The sequence below is a fragment of the Phyllobates terribilis genome, unplaced genomic scaffold (genome assembly GCF_046119375.1).
Source record: "Phyllobates terribilis strain yellow unplaced genomic scaffold, ASM4611937v1 Scaffold_61__1_contigs__length_8056638, whole genome shotgun sequence".
Classification (NCBI taxonomy): Eukaryota; Metazoa; Chordata; class Amphibia; order Anura; family Dendrobatidae; genus Phyllobates; species Phyllobates terribilis.
The window spans coordinates 7,375,136-7,399,390 of record NW_027362821.1 but is presented as its reverse complement, the minus strand read 5'-3'; the positions used below and the strand labels follow the sequence as shown (position 1 = coordinate 7,399,390).

At 41.3% G+C, this 24,255-nt stretch overlaps 1 pseudogene; it reads right to left on the bottom strand.

Moving 5' to 3' along the window:
* Positions 1–201: 201 nt before the first annotated feature.
* Positions 202–23,051, bottom strand: LOC141192454 (uncharacterized; annotated as a pseudogene).
* Between the last annotated feature and the right edge of the window lie 1,204 nt (positions 23,052–24,255).

Below are 24,255 nucleotides of genomic sequence, written 5' to 3'. Positions count from 1 at the left end.
GAAGGGTGAGACTGTCACTTGCACGATTACTCTGTAATATACAGTGCATTGTGAAAGTATTTGGCCCCCTTGAAGTTTTCTACCTTTTGCCACATTTCTGGCTTCAAACATAAAGATATAAAATTCTATTTTTTGGGGGAAGAATCAACAAGCGGGACACAATCGTGAAGTGGAACGAAATTTATTGGATATTTTAAACTTTTTAAACAAATTAAAAACTGAAAAGTGGGGCGTGCAATATTATTCGGCCCCTTTACTTTCAGTGCAGCAAACTCACTCCAGAAGTTCAGTGAGGATCTCTGAATGATCCAATGCTGTCCTAAATGACTGGTAATGATAAATAGAATCCACCTTGTGTAATCAAGTCTCCGTATAAATGCACCTGCTCTGTGATAGTCTCAGGGTTCTGTTTCAAGTGCAGAGAGCATCATGAAGACCAAGGAACACACCAGGCAGGTCCGAGATACTGTTGTGGCGAAGTTTAAAGCCGGATTTGGATACAAAAAGATTTCCCAAGTTTTAAACATCTCAAGGAGCACTGTGCACTGTGCAAGCGATCATATTGAAATGGAAGGAGTATCAGACCACTGCAAATCAACTAAGACCCGGACGTCCCTCTAAACTTTCATCTCGAACAAGGAGAAGACTGATCAGAGATGCAGCCAAAAGGCCCATGATCACTCTGGATGAACTGCAGAGATCTACAGCAGAGGTGGGAGAGTCTGTCCATAGGACAACAATCAGTCGTACACTGCACAAATCTGGCCTTTATGGAAGAGTGGCAAGAAGAAAGCCATTTCTCAAAGATATCCATAAAAAGTCTCGTTTGAAGTTTGCCACAAGCCACCTGGGAGACATACCAAACATGTGGAATAAGGTGCTCTGGTCAGATGAAACCAAAATCAAACTTTTTGGCCGCAATGCAAAATTATATGTTTGGCGTAAACACAACACAGCTCATCACCCTCAAAACACCATCCCCACTGTCAAACATGGTGGTGGCAGCATAGAATCATAGAATGGTAGAGTTGGAAGGGACCTCCTGGGTCATCTGGTCCAACCCCCCTGCTCAAAGCAGGATTCACTAAATCACCTCAGACAGATGTCTGTCTAGCCTCTGTTTGAAGACATCCATTGAAGGAGAACTCACCACCTCTCGTGGCAGCATGTTCCACTCACTGATCATTCTAACTGTCAAAAAGTTTTTTCTAATATCTAATCTGTGTCTCCTCCCATTCAGTTTCAACCTACTGCTTCTAGTCATTGCATCATGGCTTGGACCTGCTTTTCTTCAGCAGGGACAGGGAAGATGGTTAAAACTGATGCGAAGATGGACGGAGCCAAATACAGGACCATTCTGGAAGAAAACCTGTTGGAGTCTGCAAAAGACCTGAGACTGGGACAGAGATTTATCTTCCAACAAGACAATGATCCCAAACATAAAGCAAAATCTACAATGGGATGGTTCAAAAATAAACATATCCAGGTGTTAGAATGGCCGAGTCAAAGTCCAAACCTTAATCCAATCTAGAATATGTGGAAAGAGCTGAAAACTGCTGTTCACAAACGCCCTCCATCCAACCTCACTGAGCTCGAGCTGTTTTGCAAGGAAGAATGGGCAAGAATTTCAGCCTCTCGATGTGCAAAATTGATAGAGACATACCCCAAGCAACTTGCAGCTGTGATCGCAGCAAAAGGTGGCGCTACAAAGTATTAAGTCAAAGGGGCCGAATAATATTGCACGCCCCACTTTTCAGTTTTTAATTTGCTAAAAAAGTTTAAAATATACAATAAATTTCGTTCCACTTCACGATTGTGTCCCACTTGTTGTTGATTCTTCCCCAAAAAATTAGAATTTTATATCTTTATGTTTGTAGCGAGAAATGTGGCAAAAGGTAGAAATGTTCAAGGGGCCAAATACTTTCTCAATGCACTGTATGTTGTTAAATGTTGGTGACCCAATAAAGTCTTTTCCGAGTGTGATACCCTCACCCTGTGTTGTCTGAGTAGTGTTTTGCCCACGGCAAAGGAGTATGGGCATTGAGTGGGATGAGTTCTGGCCTGTGTAGTCTTTCTAAAGAAATCCACGCCAGCGGATGAGAGCACCCAAAGACTCTCGTGACTCTAATTCACTAGTACAGAATAGCAAAGTAATAAATCTTTTGTTAGTGTGTCTCTGCACCATGTGTTTTATTCACATAGCTTCACAGTACGAATATTTACAGCGAACATATATACCCACACAACACTGCTGAATGGACAGTGCACTCACACTAAGCTCTGCGACATATGCACATTTACATACACACTGCTCTGCTACATATGTACATTTACATACAAAATCTCTGCTACATATGTATATTTACATATACAAACACAACTCTGCTACACACAGTAGCAGGTAAAAGTTTGGGCACCCATGGTCAAAATTACTGTTATTGAGAACAGTTAATCAAGTTGAAGATAAAATGATCTCTAAAAAGGTTCAAATTAAAGGTGACACATTTCCTTTGTATTTTAGGAGAAAAAATATACATATTGTCATTTTTTACATTTTAAAAATTACAAAAGTGAAAATGCTCCGATGCAAAATTTTGGGCACCCGGCATGGTCAGTACCTAGTTGCACCCCCTTTTTCAAGTATCAAAGTATCATTTTCAGAGTGCTAGGCAGCTGTTTAGAAAAATCCATGGCTGCTGTTTTTTTGACACAAGGTTAGAGGAGGTTGGGTTTTTATAAAGTAGGGAGCATCACCCGAACTTTCCAAACAATGATAGTGAAAAAGCCATAACTCTAAAAGGCTAATTAAGGTCTGAAACCTTGGTCAAAGGTATCTAAGCACACAAATCTGAAAGAATGCCTAAACTTTTGCATCGGCCCATTTACCTTTTTGCAATTTTTAAAATATATTTTTTTCTTTTGTCTAAAATACAACAAGGAAATGTGTCATCTTTAACTTTAGGTCTTTCAGAGATTATTTCATCTTCAACTTGCTTAACTGTTCTCAATACCAGTAATACTGACCACGGGTGCCCAAACTTTTACATGCCACTGTATGCACACTTACATATATACAGCTCTACTAAATATACACATTTGCATACACATACACTATATATACACAAACATGACCCCATGTTGTAGTTCCTTCAAGATCATGTGATTGATTACATGATCTGAAAGGTCCTTGAGCTAGTCGGGTGGAAGGTTCTTCAGCTGCTCACTCAGGACGTGCAGCTTCTGTGCAGATCCTGGTACCTTCCTCTCATGCTCTGCACCAATCAGTTAGATAAGTGTGGCGCTGGAGGAGAGAGAGCGGTGCTTTCAGTGATCAGGAAGGACACTGTCTCATTGTTCTCCTCTGTCACAGAAATCTGCCTCCAGTCTGCAAGACGCTCTCAATTAGTAGCAAGATTTTTTTTTTTGATAAAAGTATGTCTTATAGTCCAAAAAATACAGTCAGTTTTAAAGCAATAGCTCTATCTCATTTAATTATACAAATGTCAGTTATCTGTTTTTTTACAGTTTGCCAATAACATATATAGTTTCTCTCCCTGTCTGAATTGTTTTCGATGGTCAACAAGATATAATTTTCTAGAAAATCATTTTTCACACTCTAGATATGATAATGACTAGTCTCTATGTGGGATTTTTGATGTTTAAAGGGGTTGTCGACTACTTTGACAACCCCTTCTCATTCCCCATGCTGGATTCTGTTAAAATAAAAACAATTACACAAACTTCCCAATCCAGAGGTGTCATCATTTGCATTCCCAAGGCTCATGTGAGGTAATTGTGAGCCTTGCGCCCAATCAGTGCTGGCGTTACTGTCCCCACCTTCAAACAAATCAAACAATAAGAGGAAGTCGGAGAGAAGCTGGAGCCCTGGCTTCCTGTTGATGTTCAACAAGTCCAAAGGCGGCGACAGTGAAGCCGACTGAAGCCAATTGGGGGCAGGACTTGTGTGATGTAGCAACCTCACATGAGCCCCTGGAATGCAAGTCTCAACACCACTAGAACGGCGCTGACACGGAATGTGATTATGAGTTTTTTCATTTTAACGAGGTCAAACATGAGGAATGACAAGGAATTTTCAGTTAAAACAATTTCCAATATACTGAACATGAAAAGGGCTTCTTCCCTGTGTGACTTCTCTGATGTTTATTAAGAGTTGATTTCCGTGTAAAACATTTCCCACATTAAGAACATGAAAAAGGCTTCTCCCTTGTGTGAATTCTTTGGTGACTAAAAAGAGATGATTTCATCACAAAACATTTCCCACATTATAAACATGAAATAGGCTTCTCCTCTGTGTGAGCTGGCTGGTGCTTAACAAAATTTGATTTGTGGTTAAAACATTTTCCACATTCTGAACATGAAAAAGGCTTCACCCCTGTGTGAGTTTGCTGGTGCTCAACAAGATGTGATTTGTGGTTAAAACATTTCCCATATTATGAACATGAAAAAGGCTTCTCCCCTGTGAGAGTTGGCTGGTGCTTAACAAAATTTGATTTGTGTTTAAAACATTTTCCACATTCTGAACATGAAAAAGGCTTAATCTCTGTGTGAGTTCGCTGGTGCTCAGAAACACGTGATTTATGGTTAAAACATTTACCACATTCTGAACAGGAAAAAGGTTTCTTCCCTGTGTGAATTTTCTGATGTGAAACAAGATCTGATTTCTGCTTAAAACATTTCCCACATTCTGAACAGGAACAAGGCTTCTCCCCTGTGTGAGTTCTCTGATGAGTACCAAGATCTGATTTCTTGTTAAAACATTTCCCACATTCTGAGCAGGAAAAAGGTTTCTCCCCTGCGTGAGTTCTCTGGTGACTAAGAAGATTTGAATTCTTGATAAAACATTTCCCACATTCTGAACATGAAAAAGGCTTCTCCCCTGTGTGAGTTCTCTGATGCTTAACAACATCTGATTTCTGGTTAAAACATTTCCCACATTCTGAACATGAAAAAGGCTTCTCCCCTGTGTGAGTTCTTTGGTGTATAACAAGATTCCAATTCCGGTTAAAACATTTTCCACATTCTGAGCATGAAAAAGGCTTCTCCCCTGTGTGAGTTTGCTGGTGATTTACAAAATTTGATTTCACTGTAAAACATTTCCGACATTCTGAACAGGAAAAAGGCTTCTCCCCAGTGTGAGTTCTCTGGTGCTTAACAAGATTTGATTTGTGGTTAAAACATTTCCCACATTCTGAACAGGAAAAAGGCTTCTCCCCCGTGTGGGTTCTCCAGTGGCTATCAAGATGCCCTTTCTGGTTAAAACACTTCCCACATTCTGAACATGAATAAGGCTTCTCACCTGTGTGAGTTCTCTGGTGCTTATCAAAATATGATTTATAGTTAAAACACTTCCCACATTCTGAACATGAATAATGCTTCTCACCTCTGTGAGTTTTCTGGTGTATTACAAGATTACTTTTCCGGTTAAAACATTTCTCACATTCTGCACAGGAAAAAGGCTTCTCCCCTGTGTTGGTTCTCTCATGCCTAACTAGATTTGATTTCTGGCTAAAACATTTCCCACACTTGAAGCAAGAAAATCTATTTTCTGCTTTGTGAATTTTTTGACATTTAGGAAAACACTTTTCGAGGGGAAAACTATTTGCTTTAGGAGCAATTTGTTTTTTAATGTTTATTTTGTGACTTTGATTTTCCTTAGTAGTTGGTAATGAATCCGAAGACAGGACCTGTTTCAAAGGCTCAGATGACAGATCTTTGCTGTGAAGGAATGATGGTACATCTGGAGTAATGGCATTCACTTCAGTTGTATCCTGTGGGATCTCTAGAACATCTGATTTAAAAATTGAAGATACCAGCTGTCCCTCTGATCTCCTGCTACAGTCATCTGCCAAGAATAAAACCAATTGTTATATTTGAACAAAAAATATCCTTGAATTTTATATTTTTGGACATTTCTACTTAAACTCTCCGTAAAAATAGCAAGTTAGGTAAAAATATAGAATTATTCACCAAGACAATGACAGTTCATAGTCTAATAAGAAACTGTGAAGACCCAGGGTCTTCCATGAGCATAATACTACTCAGACAAAACAGGGTGAGGGTAAAACAGTGCGGCAATACTTTATTGAACCACCAAAAGGACAATAAACACATAAAACAGTCCCAGCAAATACCCAAGATGGTGCAAAATTACACAGTCTCACTCTTCCGCTAGCCCGCCTAGGAGTAGAACAGCTGCGACTTCCAGGCCCAACTTCCTCAACTGGTGGCCTCCCACTTTTGGCGGGCCCCCACACAGAGGAGGTAGCTTCGGAAGCTGATAGTCCATCGAGCAAAAAAGGCCAGGGAACCCAAGGGTCCCACCTTGGTCTACGAGAGTTTCCATGGAGCCAATTTTAATGTGGATACCCTCAAATGAAAGCTGAAAGTCTGAACTTCAACTGCATCTGAATTGTTTGGTTTAAAATTCATTATGGTAATGTCTAAAATCAAAATTAGAAAAATGTTGTCTCTGTCCAAATATATATGGACCTAACTGATATATATATATATATATATACACACACACACACAGGGTGGTCCAAAAGTAGGTGGACAGAAAATAAAAATATTTGAGTTAGGCTGTTGCTGTCACTGGGGAACAACTTGATTCATTATAATTTTGAGATACTTATCTCCTGTGACTGTTCCATCAAAAAATATTGGTCCTAAAACACCAAAACTTGAAATCCCACCCCAAACATTGACACCAGGCTCATTTAGTTGTTGCTCTAATGTTAAATGCATGTTCTCATTATACCAGTAAATACAATTATGTCTGTTAATATGGCCGGAGAATTTGAAAGAAGCTTCATCACTCCACATAATGTTATCTAAAATTACTGGATTTTCTTCAATTTATTTAAGCATAATCTCACTAAATTGTAGCCACCTGTCTGGATCATCCTCCAATAAACCATGAATTAGACGTGGACGATAAGCTTTCCACCCAATAGATTTCAGGATTCGCATGATAGAAGCTCGTGAAATTCACAATTCCAAAGAGGCTCTTCTGGTGGACTTTTTTGGACTCTGAACAAATGTTTCAGCAACAAGTTGTTTATTATCTGTACAGTTTTTGGAGCATTAAGGATTGAGCCAGTGGCATTGAATTTGTCACGAATGCGGTAAATGGTTTGTCTCTTTGGGGCTTGAGTACCAAATGTTTCAACCCAACTTGCTCTAACGGTCTCAGCATTTTGAGATTTCCAATACTCTGTTAAAATCCATTTTCTTTGATCTGTATTTAAATTATTTGCCATTATGTGTTATCTGAATCATCTGAAAAGAAAACAGATTTGGGGGAGATCTATCTGTGAAAACTAGATCTGTGAAACTGGCTCAGTTGCCCTTAGCAACCAATCAGATTCCACCTTTCATTTTCCAAAGAGTCTGTGAGGAATGCCTTTATTTGTGAAAAAAATGGAAATTTGGCAAAAATTTGACAATTTTGCAATTTTCAAAATTAGATTTTTTATGAATTTTTATTCAGAGAGATATGTCACACAAAATAGTTAATAAATAACATTTCCCACATGTCTACTTTACATCAGCACAATTTTGAAACCAAAATTTTTTTTTATTAGGGAGCTATAAGGGTTCAAAGTTGACCAGCGATTTCTTATTTTTTCAACAAAATTTACAAAACCATTTTTTTAGGGACCACATCACATTTGAAGTCACTTTGCGGGGTCTTTATGACAGAAAATACCCAAAAGTGACACCATTCTAAAAACTGCAACCCTCAAAGTGCTCAAAACCACATCCAAGAATTGTATTAACCCTTCAGGTGCTTCATAGGATTTTTTGGAATGTGGAAGAAAAAAATTAACATTTAACTTTTTTCCCAAAATGTTACTTTAGACCCATTTTTTTTAAAATTTTCGCAGGGGTAACAGGAAAAAATGGACCACAAAATTTGTTGTGCAATTTCCCCAGAGCACGCAGATACCCAATATGTGGGGAAAAAACACTGTTTGGGGGCACAGCAGGGTTCAGAAGGGAAGGAGCTACATTTGACTTTTTGAATGTAAAATTTGCTTGAATAATTAGCAGACGCCATGTTGCGTTTGGGGAGCCCCTGATGTGCCTAAACAGTGGAAACCCGCCACAAGTGACACCATTTTGGAAACTAGACCCCTCAGGGAACTTATCTAGATGTGTGGTGAGCACCTTGAACCCCCATGTGCTTCAAAGAAGTTTATAACATGGAGCTGTGAAAATAAAATTTTCACATTTTTCCCACAAAAATGTTTTTCAGCCCCCAGTTTTGCATTTTCATAAGGGTAACAGGAGAAATTGCACCATGCATCTTGTTGTGTAATCTTTCCTAAGTAAGCCGATACCCCATATGTGGGGGAAAACCAATGCTTGGGCATACGGCAGAGTTCGGAAGGGGAAGAGCACCATTTGACTTTTTGAATGTAAAATTTGGTTGAATAATTAGCGGATGTGCCCCTGATGGCCGCGAAGCATATGGGGCGGACACTCGAGCATGTCACTTGAGCACTCGCGATACTCGAGCACCCGATGCAAACTCAAGTAGCGAGCACTTGCGCTCAACACTAGTTGCCATATTGTTACCTTTTTCCTTTTTTACTTTTGAAAAAAATCCCAACCCTAACCCTAGCCCAACCCTAACCCTACCCTAACCTGAACCCTTACCCTACCCAACCCTAGCTGAACCCTAACTCTATCCCAACCCCAACACTAACCCTAGCCCAACCCTAACCCCAACCTCAACCCTAACCCTAGCCCAACCCTAACCCTAACCCAACCCTAACCCCAACCCTAGCCCAACCCTAACCCTAGCCCAACCCTAACCCTAGCCCAACCCTAACCCTAGCCCAACCCTAACCCCAACCCCAACCCTAGCCCAACCCTAACCCTAAACCCAACCCTAACCCTAACCCTAGCGTTTATTTTTTATGCCGTTCCTCATGCAGTATAAGTGATTAGACGACTTTATTCTTCGGGTCAGTGCGATTACAGTGATGCCAGGATCATATTGAGTTTTTAGGATTGACAGCTGTCACACACTAAAAGACGCTTTTTTTGTAAAATCTAGTTTTTGCATCGCCATATTTTGAGAGCTATAATTTTTCCATATTTTGGCCGATAGAGTCATGTGACGCTTGTTTTTTGCGAGATGAGTTGACGTTTTTATTGCTGCCATTTTCAGGCACGTGACATTTTTTGATCGCTTTCTATTCCGATTTTTGGGAGGCAGAATAAATAAAAACCAACAATTCAGGAATTGTTTTTTTAATTTTTTTTTATTCTGTTCCGCGTGAGGTAAAATTGATAAGGCAGCTTTATTCTTTGGGTCAGTACGTTTACAGCGGTACCACATTTATATAGTTTTTATAAGTTTTGGCGCTTTTACACAATAAAAGCTATTTTTTAGAAAAAAAAATTTTGGGAAACGCTTTATGATGAGAGCTATAACTTTTTTATATTTTGGCTGATGGAGCTGTATGGCAGCTTGTTTGTTTGCGGGACAAGATGACACTTTCAGGGGTACCATTTTTATTTACATTCGTCTTTTTGATCGCGTGTTATTCCATTTTCTGTTTGGCGGTATGATGATAAAGCATTGTTTTTTGCTTCGTTTTTTTTTTTTTTTTTTTTTACCGTGTTCACTAAAGGGGTTAACTAGTAGGACAGTTTTATAGGTCAGGTCGTTCTGGACGCAGCGATACCAAATATGTGTTGTTTTTTTTTCATAATATTTATTGATGGGTACATTATAGTTTTATTTTTGGTGGATTATTATTTATTAATTTTATAATTTTTTACAAATTTGTTTTTATTTTTTTTTTTCATTTTTTAACACTTTTTTTTATTTTTATTCTTTGTCCCACTATGAGACTTTCACTTTTTTTTATCCTGATCGCCTGTATGGCATAGGGGTGGAGCACCATCCCTGTGCTATACAGGCTGTCAACGCTGCAGATGCAGAAGATACTTTGGTCATGCACTGCGCATGACCAAAGTATCTTCCTGCTGTCTGGGGACCCGATGTTGTCATGACGACATTGGGTCGTCATGGCAACATCCAGGAAGCAGCGGCAGACAGCGTTAGACACCGGCAGGAGAGGTGAGTATCGCGATCACCTCCCCTTGCCACCGTAATGCTGCGATAGGTACGGGACCGCTCCCAGCACATAGCACCGGGTGTCAGCTGTGACAATCAGCTGACACCCGGTGGCGATCGCACCTGCACAGCCTGTGTGCGGGCAGGATCGCCATGACGTACCAATGCGTATCTGGCTCTTAAGTCCCAGGGCGCAGATACGCATTAGTACGTCTTGGGCTTTAAAGAGGTTAATCCCATAGAAACGTTATGGGGGAGTTGAAGCTCTGAGTTGCCAAGCGACAGCCTCAAAATTGTAATTATTTAGAGATGATCTGCAAAGAGGAGTGAATCAAAATTCCTCCTGACATGTGCGCAAACCTCATCATCAACTACAAAAAACATATAAGAATAACCTCGGAACTCAAAGGATATGCAAGTAACAAAGGTAATTTTATTTATGCAGTCCACACAATGAAATAAACGTTTCGGTCACAGTTGACCTTCATCAGTATTGCTGAGTAGTAAAACTGTACTACGCGGTATCCCCCGCTAGTGTACGTAACAGGACGGTACGGACTGAAGGTCTCTAAACTACCTGAATGGAGAGGTGAGCTACGCGGTATCCCCCGCTAGTAGAATATATTCTTATATATTACGGGTTCGGCCCCTACTCGAGCACCACTCTTCAACAGCTGTGCGGTGATTTTTTCATTTTTCATTCAACTACAAAAAACGTCTGACTGCTGTGCTTGCCAACAAGGGTTTTGCCACCAAGTATTACATGTTGTTTGTCAGAGGGATCAAATACTTATTTCTCACTGCAAAATGCAAATAAATTTATCGAATTTATACAATGCGATTTTCTTGATTTTTGGGGGGATATTCTATCTCTCAATGTTAAACTTAACCTACCCTTAAAATTATAGACTGTTCATATCTTTGCCAGTGGGCAAACTTACAAAAACAGCAAGGGATCAAATAAACATTTCCTTCACTGTATGTCCCTTAGATAGTTACAACTGTCCTTTCAAGTACACATTCACAGGTCAAAAATAAGGGAAGACATTATTCCACTGGGCTCACGTCTCATTGTTTGTGCATTTAATCAATTTACATAGTTGGTATAGCAGGAGGACTCTTGTAAATCAATAATTAGGTGGCTTTAATACAATATGTAATTAGCATATTAACAAACATCTTTGTTTCCAGACCAAGAGAAGTCAACATTTAGGTTTATACACATAATAGTATGTCCTGCTTGACCAGCCAAAGAAAAATACATGCATTCACAAGTCAATACAAACACAATAGTGTATTTCTCTTGGCTTAACAAACATAGACGTCTGGCTGATTAAGATTAGAAGCTGTTTCGTCACAGAAACCTCACAGGATGAACCAGTTGAGCGTGGTGTTCAACTGTTTGTTTATTCTGCCTCTCAAATATGGAATAAAAAGCCACCAATGTTATGTTGGCAAAAATAATAAAAACTTCAACTCATCTCACAAAAAACAAGTCCCCACTCATCTATCAGTGGAAAAACTGAGGTTTCCACATTTGCAGCACAATGGCTCTTGAAAAGCAACATGGCTTCTATAAACCTATGCACCAATATTGTTATGATCTGCAACATAAACTAAGGAAAGAATGGGAAAAGCTGTTCCTACAGTAAGGCTAAGCTGAATCCCTACGATGCAGCGGGCAGCCTGTTCCTTGTGAATAGACCCGCCTTAGTCCTCGGCTAGTCTGAACGGAGACCTATAGAATAAAGGCAGGGGTCCCTAAAAGAACTAAGGACTGGGACAAAAATGGGACACCTCCTAACAGAAGTTGTTGCAGAGCAAAAAGATAAACTGACAAAAAGTACTAGAGGTCCCAGAGGACCAAGCAAACTAGACAGAGATAGGTACCGAAGCACCTGGCTAGAGAGACAGGCAAAAAACACTGAAGTCCAGCAAAGCCAGAAGGGCGGAGCTGGAATATATAGGCAGCTGGTCACGTGACCGCAAAACACAAGATAGCACAAACTAACAGGAGGGTGCTAATAGTACCCCCTGTTCTATAAGGATCCTCCAGATCCTCCAGGCCCAGGCCTATCAGGAAACCTCCTGTGGAAAGCTTTAACAAGCCTAGGAGCAGAGACATCATCCGTCCTTACCCAGGAGTGGTCTCCGGGACCGAAACCCTTCCAGGAGACAAGATACTGTAATATCCCTCTATGCCATCTTGAATTCAAAATACGAGAAATTTCATATTCACCGTCTTCCACCACAGGAGGAACTGTGACAGTGGCGTCCCTATTAGAAACGTCAGCCTTTTTCAACAAGGAAACATGAAACACAGAATTAATCTTCCAGAAAGTAGGAACATCCAACCTGACAGCAGATGGGTTAACAACCTGAAGCACTTTAAATGGACCCACAAACTTAGGACCCAGTTTTTTAGAGGGAATCCTCAACCGCAAGTTCTTCGAGGACAACCAAACCATGTCACCCACAGTAAACAAAACCTCTTTACGTTTCCTGTCAAAATACTTCTTGGACTTCTTGTTAGCCTCTTGCAGGTTACAACGTACATTAGTCCAAACTCTCTCCAAATCACCGGAAAAATTCTCATCCTCCGCCACCGCCGACCCCAATTTGGAGAACGAACCAAAAGACGGATGTCTCCCAGTGCAACAAAAAAAAGGAGAACACTCAGCAGAGGAGGATGCATGATTGTTAAGAGCAAATTCTGCGAGAGGCAGAAACTCAGACCACACCTCTTGATTGTCCGCCACAAAACAACGCAAAAACTGTTCAACATCCTGGTTCTTTCTTTCTGTCTGTCCATTAGACTCAAGATGATACCCAGACGAAAATGACAAATGGACTCCCAACCTGTCAAAAAAAGCACGCCAAAAGCGAGCCACAAACTGAGGTCCTCTATCAGAAACAATATCCGTGGGAACGCCATGGAGCTTGACAATCTCCTTAACAAACGCCTTAGCGAGTGCCTTGGCGCAGGGCAACTTAATGAATGGAACCAAATGACACATCTTACTAAAAGGGTCTACGACCACCCAGATGACAGTAAAACCCTCGGACACAGGAAGATCAGTAATAAAATCCATAGAGAGATGCGTCCAAGGCGCACTAGGAACCTCCAGAGGGCAAAGCAACCCCGCAGCAGGAGTATGTGAAGCCTTTGACCTAGAACACACAGTACATTGACGCACCCACTTGATGACTTCCTTCTGCCATCCAGGCCACCAAAAACTGCGACTGATAAGTCTCTTAGTCTCCGAAACTCCTGGATGACCTGCCAACCGAGACTCATGGCACTCCACAAACAAATCTCTCCTAAAGGCTCTAGGCACGAACAACCTCCCATGGGGAGTGTTAGATTGAGCATCATCTTGAGCATTCAGAATCCCATTCTCCAAATCGGAGTCCAATGCCGCCACAACTCCTTTCTGCAAAATGCTCTCCTCCTCCTCGGTACCGACCGTAGGAGAGAAGCTGCGAGATAAAGCATCGGCTTTAACATTCTTAGTACCAGGGATATAGGTAACAGAAAAATGAAACCGAGAAAAAAAAAAGTTCCCACCTAGCTTGACGGGCATTGAAGCACTTGGCAGCATCCAGATAGATCAAATTCTTATGATCTGTAAAAACCTGAATAGGAAATCTAGCGCCTTCCAAAAAATGACGCCAGTGTTCAAATGCAAGTTTAATAGCCAGCAACTCCCGATTTCCAACATCATAATTGAGTTCGGTTTCCGAAAAAATTTTCAAAAAGAAGGCACAAGGATGTACTCCACCCTTGTTCTCCTGAGACAAAACTGCTCCGACCCCCAACGATGAAGCATCGACCTCGACCAAAAAAGGTTTGGTCTCATCAGGCTGTATAAGGATAGGGGCAGAACTGAACCTCTCTTTGAGATACTCAAACGCTTCAATGGCTTCAGTAGTCCACTGGGTAGTATTCGCACCTTTCTTGGTGAGATCGGTTAGAGGTTTAACAATTACAGAAAAATTCTTAATGAATTTCCTGTAATAATTGGCAAAACCCAAAAACCTCTGTATAGATTTCAACAGGCATAGGCCATTCCTGCACAGCCTGAACCTTCACAGGGTCCATCTCAAAGCCCTCGCTGGAGACAATGTAGCCCAAAAACTAATTTTCTGCACAGCGAACTCACATTTCTCCAGCTTAGCAAAGAGTGAATTATCACTCAATAACTGCAAAACTTCACGTACACTCTGCCAATGGGACTCTAAATCTGGTGAATAAATCAAAATGTCATCCAAATACACAACCACATTCTTACCAATCAAAGGTCTCAGGATGTCATTAATAAGGTTCTGCAAAAATGCAGGTGCATTGGTAAGACCGAAGGGCATCACCAGATTCTCAAAATGACCTACCGGAGTGTTAAAAGCAGTTTTCCATTCATCACCCTCCTTCACACGTAACAAATTGTATGCCCCTCGGAGATCAATTTTTGAGAACCACTTGGCTCCCACTAACTGGTTAAACAAGTCAGGAATTAACGGCAATGGGTAGGAATTGCATACGGTAATTGTATTAATTTCACAAAAATCCAGACATGGACGTAAACCGCCGTCCTTTTTTTTAACAAAGAAGAATCCGACTGCCACAGGCAACTTAGAAGGTCTAATGTGACCAGCAGCCAGGCTAGTCTCTATGTACTCCTCCAAGGCCTTTCTTTCAGGGATAGTAAGATTAAACAAGCGACTTTTGGGAAGAGTAGCACCGGGAACAAACTCAATGGCGCAATCATAATCCCTATGAGGAGGTAAAACTTGAGACTCCTCCTCCGAAAAAACCCTCCAAAATCTTGAATAGGTACTGGTAATTCCTCTTTTTCCACAGCAGCAATGCGATCATTACAACATTTATCATAGCACTTCGGACTCCAAGACTTAATCACATTAGTAGACCAGTCCAACAAAGGATTGTGCAGTTTTAACCAAGGCAATCCTAGAACAACTGGAGAGGGCAAATTATCCAAAACAACCAAGTCCAAAATTTCTTGGTGAACACCACTGATAGTGAGGGGAAATGCAGCAGTCTTGTGAGTAATACATTTCAAAGGAGTGTTATCAATTGCAATCACAGAAATAGGAGATGACAAAGGTTTGGATTTCAATTTAAGTTTTTCCAAAAACCCTTTATAAATCACATTAAGTGTTGAACCACAATCCACAAATACCTGAAATTCAATCAAATCTACCTGCAGAGTAGTACACCCAGAAAGGAACACTTCTACAGAGCGTAAACAAGCTATACGGGCGTAACTGACCTTTTTTTTTCTTTACTTAAACGACGCTCACAATACTTAATCAAATGATCAGCTTTACCACAATAAAGACACAAACCTTCGGTGAATCTCTGATCTCTTTCTTGAGAGCGGAGTGACATCGCCCCAGCCTCCATTGGTTCTCCGCTGTCAAAGCAGTTTTTCAGGAAACTAGGACCTGAAGTTACAGGAGTCTTTACATCATTGACCCTGGACCTTATTCTCCTGTCCACACGAACAGCTAACTGCATAGCTTCTTGCAGAGTCTCAGGTGCAGGGAATGCAATTAGCAAATCCTTAACCCTTTCACTCAGACCAGCAAGAAATAAACTCTTCAGCGCCGAATCATTCCACTTAACTTCTGAAGCCCATCTCCTGAAGTGTGTGCAATAAATTTCAACATCATCTGACCCCTGATTCAAACGTCTAAGTTCTGATTCAGCAGATGAGATTCGATCAGGATCGTCATATAATAGCCCCATAGCAGAAAAAAATTCCTCAACAGAACTTAAACACGGATCATTAGGTTGGAGAGAAAAGGCCCAACCCTGTGGTTCTTTGCGCAAAAGTGACATAATAAACCCAATGCGCTGTGATTCATTCCCAGAGGACCTCGGTCTCAAACGAAAATATAACAAACAAGCATTTTTAAAGGAAAAAAAATGTTGCTGTTTACCATAAAAAATATCAGGCAGTCCTACCTTCGGTTCCACAAAATGCGCTCCAGGACAGCTACTCACTGTTATGATCTGCTACAAAGACTAAGGAAAGGCAGGAGATCTGTCCCTACAATAGAACTAAACTAGATCCCTACGATGTAACGGGGAACCTGATCCTGCGATCAGACCCGCAAAAGTCCTCGGCTAGTCTGAACGCAGACCCATAGATGTGGGGGAGGGATCCCTACAAGATCTAAGGACTGGGATTTAGTTGGACACCTCCTAGCAGAAATAGTAGCAGTCAAAGACAAACACACAACAAAAAAGCAGAGAGGTCATAAGACCTAGCAAAACTAACAGAGTACGGCAATAGAGCAAAAAGCTAGCTCAACAGTAGTAAATACAAATGAAGTCCAGCAAAGCCAGGAGGGCGGAGCCGGATTAAATAGGCAAAATGGTCATGTGACCAGCAAACTAAAAAAAAAACTATGAATTTTCTGTAATAATTGGCGAAACCCAAAAACCTCTGTATCGATTACAAACCAATAGGCCTAGGCCATTCCTGCACAGCTTGAACTTTCACCGGGTCCATCTCAAAACCTTCACTGGAGATAATGTAGCCCAAAGAACTAATTCTCTGTACAGCGAACTCACATTTCTCCAGCTTAGCAAAAAGTGAATTGTCCATTAATAACTGTAATACCTCACGTACGCTCCGCCAATGAGACTCCAGATCCGGCGAATAAATCAAAATGTCATCCAAATACACAACCACATTTTTGCCGATTAAAGGTCTAAGGATATCATTAATAAGATTCTGAAAAAATGCTGGAGCATTGGTGAGACCAAAAGGCATAACCAGATTCTCAAAATGACCCACAGGAGTGTTAAAAGCAGTCTTCCATTCATCACCCTCCTTCATGCGCAACAAATTGTATGCCCCCCGGAGATCAATTTTAGAGAACCACTTGGCCCCCACTAACTGGTTAAATAAATCGGGAATCAATGGCAGTGGGTAAGGATTGCGTACAGTAATTTTATTAATCTCACGAAAGTCCAGACAAGGACGTAAACCGCCATCTTTTTTTTTTACAAAAAAAAATCCAACAGCCACAGGAGACTTGGAAGGCCTAATGTGACCGGCGGCCAAGCTTGTCTGTATGTATTCCTCCAAAGCCTTTCTCTCAGGAATAGTAAGATTAAATAAACGACTCTTAGGAAGAGTCGCGCCAGGGACAAATTCAATGGTACAACCATAGTCTCTATGGGGAGGCAAAACCTGCGACTCCTCCTCAGAAAAAACTCTCCAAAAATCCTGAATAGCTACAGGCAATTCCCCTCTATCCACAGCAGCAATGCGCCCATTACAACACTTGTCATAACACTTAGGGCTCCAGGACTTAATTTCATTGGTAGACCAATCCAGCACAGGATTGTGCAATTTCAACCAGGGTAACCCCAATATTACTGGAGAAGGCAAATTATCCAATACCACCAAATCCAAATTCTCTTGATGAATACCATTAATAGTGAGGGGAAATTCACAGACCTTGTGAGTAACACTCTTCAAGGGAGAGCCATAGACAGAAACCACAGCAATAGGGGATGACAAAGTTTTAGGTTCTAATTTAAATTTTTCCAAGAATCCCCCATCAATTACATTCAGAGTAGATCCACAATCCACAAATACCCGAAATTCAATTAATTCATCCTGAGCAGCAGTAGTGGCAGATAGGAATACTCCCTTAGAATTTAAACAGGCAATACGGGCATGACTGACCATTTTTTTTTTCTTTCTTCATACGAAGCACACAGCTTTTAATAAAATGACCAGAATTTCCGCAATAGAAACACAAGCCTTCAGAAAGTCGGCGGTCTTTTTCCTGAGAGCGAGGTGCCATCGCCCCAATTTCCATCGGCTCTCCATTGTCAGCACCGAACCTCTCAGAACTCGAAGCTGACATAGCAGAGGATTTGCTCTCATTAACCCTTGCACGCAGTCTCCTGTCCACCCGTATAGCTAATTGCATTGCCTCCTGCAAGTTTCCAGGTGTGGGATAAGCAATCAGTAAATCCTTTACCCTTTCACATAGCCCTGCAAGAAACAAGCTTTTCAAAGCAGAATCGTTCCACCCCACCTGGGCAGACCACCGACGGAAGTGAGAACAATATTTTTCCACATTACCTGATCCCTGCCTCAAACGTCTTAATTCAGACTCAGCAGATGAGACACGATCAGGATCATCGTACAACAAACCCAAAGCAGAAAAAAAACTATCCACTGATCTAAAGCACGGATCACTAGGATGGAGAGAGAAGGCCCATCCCTGAGGATCTTTGCGCAAAAGTGACATTATGAACCCTATGCGCTGTGATTCATCACCAGAGGATCCGGGTCTCAAACGAAAATATAATAGACAAGCATTTTTAAAAGAAAAAAAATCTTGTTGTTCGCCAAAAAATAGATCAGGCAGACGTACCTTAGGTTCAACAAAAAGCGCTCCAGAACAGCTACTCACGTGTTGTTGGAGCTTGGTCACCTCCAGAGAGAGTCCCTGCAAGCGTTGAGCCAAATCTTGCACCGAGACCATGATGGAAAACTGGAGGTCTTTCCTTAGAGAAATTTTTTATTTATTTATTTTTTTTTTTTTACTGGCTGGACTTACTGTTATGATCTGCTACAGAGACTAAGGAAAGGCAGGAGATCTGTCCCTACAATAGAACTAAACTAGATCCCTATGATGTAACGGGGAACCTGATCCTGCGATCAGACCCGCAAAAGTCCTCGGCTAGTCTGAACGCAGACCTATAGATGTGGGGGAGGGATCCCTACAAGATCTAAGGACTGGGATTTAGTTGGACACCTCCTAGCAGAAATAGTAGCAGTGAAAGACAAACACACAACAAAAAAGCAGAGAGGTCATAAGACCTAGCAAAACTAACAGAGTACGGCAATAGAGCAACAAGCTAGCTCAACAGTAGTAAATACAAATGAAGTCCAGCAAAGCCAGGAGGGTGGAGCCGGATTAAATAGGCAAAATGGTCATGTGACCAGCAAACTAAAAAAAAAACTAACAGGAGAGTTGTAACACTCACGTGTTGCTGAAGCTCAGCCACCTCCAGAGACAATCCCTGCAGGCGTTGAGCCAACTCCTGGACGGAAACCATATTGATCCCCGAATATCTTTCCTATTAGTCTTTTTTTTGGGGGGGGGGGGGGGCTGGACTTACTGTTATGATCTGCAACATAAACTAAGGAAAGAATGGGAAAAGCTGTCCCTACAGTAAGGCTAAGCTGAATCCCTACGATGTAGCGGGCAGCCTGTTCCTTGTGAACAGACCCGCCTTAGTCCTCGGCTAGTCTGAACGGAGACCTATAGAATAAAGGGAGGGGTCCCTAAAAGAACTAAGGACTGGGACAAAAATAGGACACCTCCTAACAGAAGTTGTTGCAGAGCAAAAAGACAAACTGACAAAAAGTACTAGAGGTCCAAGAGGACCAAGCAAACTAGACAGAGATAGGTACCGAAGCACCTGACTAGAGAGACAGGCAAAAAACACTGAAGTCCAGCAAAGCCAGAAGGGCGGAGCTGGAATATATAGGCAGCTGGTCACGTGACCGCAAAACACAAGATAGCACAAACTAACAGGAGGGTCCTAACAAATATCCACTCTCAGAAAGTCAAATCTCCCCCTCGCTTCTGAGCCTTGCAGTGTACCCAAATCACATTTAGCATCCATGTATTCGGCATTACTATAGTGAGAAGAACCCACTTAATTTATGGTGTGTGTCTCCTGGAGCACAATCTGGGCACTATGTGTTGGGGAATAAAATGGCATATTTGCAATTTTCACTCGGCAACATCCACTGCGTGCTAATTTCTGGAAAGTGGCTGAGGAGTCAAAAATAGTCACTATTCCTATAGATTAATTCACTGAGGTTCATAATGTCCAAAAGGTAATCACTTTATGGGGATTTTTACTGCTCTGGTTTTCTGCCATTTTGTTATATTAGAGCTTCTGAAAATGGTGGGTCCTATCTCCTCTGGGATCTGCTCCTGCGACGTCTGCTTCTGTCACCAGGAGCTGCCTTATTCATCCTGCAGGTGGAGCAGGTAATGGAGGAGACATAGGAGCCAGAAGCTCTGGATGGCGCAGGTTCTCTCCAGCCACTAAGATTAGGGTTGCTGGGACCAATAGTACCATCCAGTCTGGCAGTATGAGTGTGTGTGCTGTCCAGCTGCAGTAAAGGGCATGGTGCCAACTGGAAATCATGACGCCCTACTAAAGCTGGAAGCATATTGCTGGAAGCTGCCAGATACAGCCTTGTTCTCCTCTGGTGCAGTCCTCTGTGCTGAGCTCCCGGCTTGTGTATTTGTGACCCGGGCCCATTTACTGAGTACTCTTGTGTCTCCTGACTTTTCTCTGCCCAGCTACCTGACTATTCTTCTTCCCATCTCACACCACAAAACAGCAGGTAACACCGTGGTCCAAGCCTAGGGGTCTCTGTGTAAGTCCAGATCCATAGAGAGGGGTTTAAAGGGTGATGAGCAAAGCAATCCGTGGGATCTAGAAAATGGAGTAGAGAGTGCCAAACTTGTTCAGGGAAGCCATCTTTTGAGCTGCCAGGTGACCATGAACAGCGCCCTCAATACATTGTGTCTGCAAACTGTTCCAGCAAGATCTGCAATCAAATAGCTAAATGGCGCTCCTTCCCTTCTTAACCTGCCATGTGCCCAGACAGCAGTGTACAACCGTATGTAGGGTATTGTCGGATTCAAGAGAAGGTGGAAAATAATCTGTAACGTCCATTTGTTTCCTATTATCCTTTGTGAATAAATCCAAAGTTATCACCATATAAAGTGACACACGTCAGATTTGAAAAATGGGGCCTGATTAGGAACAGAAAACTGGCTGCAGGAAGGGGTTAAATCAGAGTATTTTGGGCACTAACTACTGTAGTCAAAAACTGTGACTATAACACATGTATGAAATAATCAAACTCAACAGTCTTCATCAGTAAAAAAATTAGTAACTAGTGATGAAACCTCTCTGGGGTAATTAGATTATGGGGCTTGGTGGCTCTTGGCAATCTAAACTATCGTAAGGAACAATATTTTCTATTAAATGAGTTTCAAGAAGAAATATTAGACATTCAAAGAGAACTTTTTATAATAGTGCAGAGCTGAGGGGTCTTAAATTTAGCTTAGAGATATATCATGGCACAGGTGTAATGTTTTTATGTAGCTTATCTCAATCTTTTTTGAAGTTAGTTGGTTTTAAAAGAAATTGAAAAGTCATGATAAAGGGAAACTCTTTTGTTATTGTACAGAAATTCACACTTGGCCCTCACTGCACATTTAATGTTGTCGATTATAAAAGCAGAGTTTGGCCAGAAAGACTGGACTTGGTCTTGTAGGAACCATATGAGCACATTCAGCAGCAAAGAAGGTAGATTCATCTAATAAGATATCAGGGTTCTAGGAAGCCAACAGCATCATTACCCTTCGCTTTCTCTAAGAGGCCCATCATAATTTTTCTTCAAGTGATTTTCTAACTTGTCAGCACATTCTACGTACACTGTTATTTGACTTTGCAAATTACAGATCTGGGCAGGTAACGGTCAGCGTCTTCTAATCCCAGAGTGCAGGTGGATTTTCCAGGTTGTAAGTTCTATAGAAAAGGGCTTTCAATACCCAAAGTCATTTGAAAAGTTTTGGGTGGAGGAGAATGTTGTGGTCTAGAGGCAAAATGGTGATCACAAGATTGTGATACAGCAGACCCTACGCCAATGATAAAGCAACCACAGTCGGTGACTGAGAATAATCGGTAACTTCGCTACATTTAGTGGTCAGTACTCACCTGGGTAGTCATATGTAGGAATCTCCTCTTTACACCGCTCATCACCCCTCACATATGTCTCTGTAGTTTTAATATGGGTCAGATCTTCACCCTGAAACAAATATTGTAAAAGTCAAAGACAGATGGAGAAGTCACATCTATGATCAGCTCTAATCCTGCCATCTCCACCATTCTCATTACACAAGTATAAAACATATAATACTGGGGGATAAAACAAGACTGAGCACAAGACCATCACAGCGGTCTACACATCATAGGGGAGATCTCATGACACCTTCTCTCCATCTACCTGATGATCCTGAGGAACACTGGGATCTTCTTGTTTACAGTCCTGTAGAAGAAGAGGACGGGGACATCTCTCTGGTGTTGTCCTCTTACTGGATAGATCTGGAGGAAACACATTCAGGGACTGAATTTATTCTTTACATACAGATAATTATAGGCTGTGTGTATTTAGTCCTGTCTATTACCTGGTGATGTGAGGGGCTGGGGAACCTCCATCATGACGTTCTTGTACAGATCTTTGTGTCCTTCTAAATATTCCCACTCCTCCATGGAGAAATAGACAGTGAAGTCCTGACACCTTATAAGAACCTGACAAATACAATGACACCATCATCCCCCAATCCCTTCATAGCCTTACTGTGCAATGTCCCAGCATTCCCAGCAGTGTCACCTTTCCAGTCAGCAGCTCAATCATCTTGTAGGTGAGTTCTAGGATCTTCTGGTCATTGATGTCCTCATGTATCAGGGTGTGTGGTGGAGGACCCGTGATTAAGCTTAAGGGTATTCTCCATTCCTCAGACACAGGGTCCTGACAGCGCTTATTAGAGGTCTTCTTCATTACTGTGTAATCCTGGTTATGGAGAGACACATTAATAAATCTCCCTCCAGACATTTACAGAGTCCTCACCTCTTCAGTTCTGTCCATCTGTTATTCCCATAGATAAGAATGATGTAATGTGACGTCATTAGAATCTCTCACCTCTTCAGTAAGCCGGAAGAGGATCTCTAGGGTGAGGTGTAATATCCTCTCCGCCATCTTGTCTCTGTCCATATGCATCTTTGATGGGTAAATCAGGAAAATTCTCTTCTATAGAAGATCTTCACTGAGAGGATCTGATATTGTAGGGACCTGAATGAGAAGAAGATGAGCCGATGTACCATCATAAAAATCCTGTGCAATAATACAATTACTGGAGATAATAAGGGGAAACATATGAGGAGATTTATAGTTTAATTTTACAGTATTTAGTTTTCTTCTTCATAACTACTAATAAAACCTATATCTTTTAGGCCACAGACCACAAGCAGTTTCTTCCTCGGAGTCTGCAGCTGAATACGTGTCACATAGACTCATCTTACATAACGCTAATTCTCGTCTCATTTACTGACACTGGAATCGGCATTAGTAATACTGCAGGAGATATTCATTACACGCGACATTAGAAATAACTACTTCATGATGAGGATTCTACTACGGCTCCAGAAACATAATTGGCCAGAGTCCGTCACCGACTACATCACCACCGGCCGTCTATATGAATGTTTTCCGTCTTCCCCGGACTGTAATCTTCTATCACGTTAGAGCTGATGTCTGATTCACACACAGAAATTTGAGGCTTTTATAAAAACTTTTTTATTTGCACAAACACCGCAGACAGAAATTATTTGAAGCCAAAGTCTCCATGTACAGTGTATTATATTAACATGTTTCAAAAGAAAATTGGCACCAACAGTTTGTGAAAAAAGAAAAAAAACATGCAAAAAGCATAAGATACATTTTGTTATTTTTCAATACATTAAACGTTTGTTTTAAAAAAAATAACTCTTTTGAGCACCAGAACATAGATGTTCACCGCAGGGATGGCACAGGTGCGGCTGCAACAAAGACCCTGGCAGTTTAACCACTTGCTGCTGTCAAAAGCAAACATGACATCTAAGAAGGTTTGACAGAGTTCACCACCAACCTCAAAAGGAAATTATACAATGCTCAAAAAAATAAAGGGAACACTTAAACAACAGAATATAACTCCAAGTAAATCAAACTTCTGTGAAATCAAACTGTCCACTTAGGAAGCAACTCTGATTGACAATCAATTTCACATGCTGATGTGCAAATGGAATAGACAATAGATGGAAATTATTGGCAATTATCAAGACACCCTCAATAAAGGAGTGGTTCTGCAGGTGGGGACCACAGACCACATCTCAGTACCAATGCTTTCTGGCTGATGTTTTGGTCACTTTTGAATGTTGGTTGTACTTTCACACTCGTGGTAGCATGAGACAGACTCTACAACCCACAGAAGTTGCTCAGGTAGTGCAGCTCATC